Raw genomic sequence first — 4,258 nt, forward strand, 5'->3', positions numbered from 1 at the left:
TTGAGAAGTCCTGGTATAAATAAATAGTAGTAATGAGGTTCTGAGTAGGGAGGAGGGAACTCATGCGTTGGGTAGCTGGGAAATCCTAGTGAGCAGGAAGGGATCCTCCTATCTGGTGAGCTCCCCTTCAGTGGCCTATAGTGGTCAAGTGTCTCCTGGAGGGCCCACCGCAGCAGGAGAAGTATAGATGTCCAGGGCTAGAGTTCTGACTGAAACTTCTCTCCCCTTGGGTGAAGGAGCAAGCCTTGTCTGTCAGAGGTGGAGAGTGATGGAGGAGGCAGAACAGGAGGAAGGGTGCATGTGAGGAAAGGCTTAAAGGTTAGTGCTATGTATCCACCCAATTGTCAGGCCTTACGCATTCAAGAGCTACTTAACCAAAAGACTGAGGCTGATTTTTTTTTTTTTAAGGGAAAGGAGGGGACCATTTCGATAGCTTCAGAGGTGATTGAGCTCAGACAAAGCTAGGACTTTTCTTGCCTGTGCTCCAGAGTGAGGAGGTGTGTCACCACATGAGTTGGTGAGAAAGTCATCATCTCCAATGGTTTTAAATATTTGATTTTAGTAACAGAGGCCTTAAATATTTCTAGTGGAACCCCAAGAAAGAGAAAACTTAAAAACTAAGAACTGACCTGCTATGGTTAAATGAGGGGTTCAGTTCCTCCTTAGTCTCCCTCCTTTCTACCCTCTGGAACAACGACCATTCCCCACCTTGACCCACCCTGACTCCCTGGGATACCCCTCCATAGAAAGCAGTTTGAAAAACACTGATCTGATCAACCTTTCGTGGAGTGCCTTGCTAGACTGCTTTCTGGGACAGCCAGATCTTCACAAAGTCATCTTTCCTGTTTCTGGAAACTTTGATCCTCAGAAGGTTCTTCCTTTTATTGATTGAGAGTTGCTCCCTGAAGTTCCACCCACTGTGCCTAGTTTCCCCCCCCAAAAGTACTGTTACATTGTTCTACATGAAAAGTCTTTTTTTTAAAAATATATTTTATTGATTTTTTACAGAGAGGAAGGGAGAGAGATAGAGAGTTAGAAACATCGATGAGAGAGAAACATCGATCAGCTGCCTCCTGCACATCTCCCACTGGGGATGTGCCTGCAACCCAGGTACATACCCTTGACCGGAATCGAACCTCTCCTTTCCTCTCTGTAAAAAAAATCAATAAAATATATATATAAAAAAAGAGCAATCTTCTCTTTTCCAGGCAAAAACCTCTTCACGTCTTCCAATAGATTCTCATGTGACATGGTCACTCTCTGCTGGACACTCTCCAGTTTGTCAATGTCCCTTTTAAAGTTAGGCTCCTGAAAGAGACCCTGGCTCCAGACAGGTTCTGGCCAAGGCAGCGTACAATAGGCCATTCCTTCTCTTGATCTGGACATTAAACGCTCAATTAGTGCAGCGCAGAATCACATTAGCTTCCTTGGCAGCCACTCTGCAGTCTGTTTATAGTGAACCTGCTGTCCATTAAACCCTCTGTTTCACATTAATTGCTATGAAGTGACTCCTTTTTAAAAAAATATTTTATTGATTTTTTACAGAGAGGAAGGGAGAGGGATAGAGAGTTAGAAACATCAATGAGAGAGAAACATCAATCAGCTGCCTCCTGCACACTCCCTACTGGGGATGTGCCTGCAACCAAGGTACATGCCCTTGACTGGAATCGAACCTGGGACCCTTGAGTCCGCAGGCTGATGCTCTATCTACTGAGCCAAACCGGTTAGGGCGTGACTCCTTTTTTAAAAAATGGATTTGAGAGAGGAAGGGAGGGAGGGAGGGAGAGAGAGAGAGAGAGACAAAGAGAGAAATGGATTTGGTGTACATGTATTCATGCATTCATTGGTTAATGCTTGTATGTGCCCTGGGATCAAACTGCAACCTTGGTGTATTGAGAGGATGCTCTAACTCTAACTGAACTACCTGGCCAGGGCCATTATGAAGTGAATTCTTTTCTATCCTGTGCTCCTGCAGTTGACATTTCTTAATGTAAGTGTTGGACTTTACTTTTATCTTCTTTATATTTCATCCTGTCGGTTTCAGTCCAGTCACTCAAAATATTATAAATTGTCTAACCACTATGCTATACGCCTGAAATTAACACAAAATAATATTGAATGTAAACTGTAATTGAAAAATAAAAAATTTAAAATATATCATAAGATCTTTAGCTGTTCTTCAATGGTGTATAAATTCAATAGTGGCCTTGAATTTTAGTGTTACTTCTGTACATCTAGAAGACTGATAACATATATCAGGTGTCTTAGTTACATGATCTTGGAATTTGCATTTGTGGCTTTGTCAGGCTGATAGAATGTTTTTCTTGTCTTCCTTTTTAGATTCTACAGGAGGGAATGATGCTGAAGTGAAGGGTTTACCCCATATGACTTCACTTAAATTTATCTGTACAGCATATATAATCATATAATATTTTCCTTATTTACTTATTTCTCCACACTGAAATGTGAGCTCCATGAAAGCGGGATCCTGTCTTGTTCTCTGTATTCCTATTACCTAGAATAGTGCTTGGCACAAAGTAAGTGCTTAAAATGAATGAATCTAAGTATGACACAAAAGACCTACCATTTTAAAAAGATTATTTAAAAACAATGTCAAGGCTGAGCCAGGTTTACCCCAGCACTCACCTGGATGTGGATGCAGGCACATTGTTTAAATTTTAAGAAAATATTACTAACATCCTTTTAGTGCTGAGCCAGAGCTACCTTTTGATAAATTAAAAAAACAAATACTGCCCTCTGATGGTAGTGGGTTTTTTTTTTCCTTTTTAATTTAATTTTAGTAGCAATAGTTGTACAACCTTATTCCCTTATGATCATACTATGGCTGCAGGTAATGGAGTAGGCTGGGAGGGACTTTAAGATGCACAATGCATTTGCATCTGCATATTCCAGACAATTTTCCTAGCTACTATCCTTGGCCCCAACCCTTCCAACTAGTTTGCTTCCCCAGCCCTCTTATTCTGGAGTCCTAGTGGTTAACTTGGCAGTGCCAGGGTAGACCTTCCCAAAGGCTTATCAGAAGATAGTGACACAGCTTGCTTGGTTGGGCCAGCTGTGACCCAAACGGGAAGAGTGACCGCTCATATGGCAATTGTCCTTTATTTGTCTAACTTCTCAACTTGGCCTCTTTCTCTTTTTCCTCAAGCTTTCCGTTCTTTCTGGCTTCCTGTTCCCAACTCCTCTCCTAGGTGAAAATGTCAAAGGTTAAAAGTTTAAAATACGCCAGCCCATTATATCGAAAGCATGCCCCAAAATCTAAAAAATATATTAATTATTTTATCAGGGCTATCAGGTATCAAAGTTTAATTCTCAAAATTTAAAAAACATAACTTTCATACCAATGTAAAATGAATACATATCTAAGACTTATTAACTCATCAATGAAGTACCAATAAAATGATTAACACTGGTTCAAAAAGTAGTTAATGTCTGCCCTAGCTGGTTTGGCTTGGTGGATAGAGCGTCGGCCTGCAGACTGACAGGTCCCAGGTTCCATTCTGGTCAAGGGCACATGCCAGGGTTGTGGTCTTGGTCCCCAGTAGGGGGCGTGCAGGAGGCAGCCAATCAATGATTCTCATCATTGATGTTTCTATCTCTCTCTCTTTCCTTCCTCTCTGAAATCAATAAAAATATATTTTTAAAAAGTGGTTAATGTCTTATAAGCATTATAAGACATTAAGCTACAGGTTATCTTCTCTATTGACAACAATTTTCAAATTAACATGGAACTAAATACACAGTGTCTGGGCTCCAATCAAACAGTAAACAACAAAGTCAAACACAAATACACTGTCCTAGAAAATTAAATAATCCTTGAGAAAATTTTTAAATAATGCTGCAATATAATGTTGAAAAGACATGTGGCCCTCATCTTTTCCCTTATTTGTAAGTTTTAGATAATTTTCCTTAACACAAGTGGTTTTTACATATGTTTTACATAAAATTTATGTATATTTGTCCTGTCAGTCTTTACCTGTTTTGGAGTGTGTTAGTACTTCGCAAGTGGTTAACAGTGGATGTGAGAGAGCAAAAACATAAATCTTATTTTGTTACTAGTTGATAACTCTAATTTCAGGATGGGAGTGTTGGTGTAGAGTGGAGGGGAAAGAGATAAAGTGAAGGAAGAGATTAAAAGACTTGAATAAAATAAACTTTGAGGGTTACATTAAGATTTTAATTATCTATTCTATTTCTATGGTTATCACACATAATGGATACCTCTAAGTTTCTTGTCAGG

The sequence above is a fragment of the Myotis brandtii genome, unplaced genomic scaffold (assembly GCF_000412655.1).
Source record: "Myotis brandtii unplaced genomic scaffold, ASM41265v1 scaffold4, whole genome shotgun sequence".
NCBI lineage: Eukaryota > Metazoa > Chordata > Mammalia > Chiroptera > Vespertilionidae > Myotis > Myotis brandtii.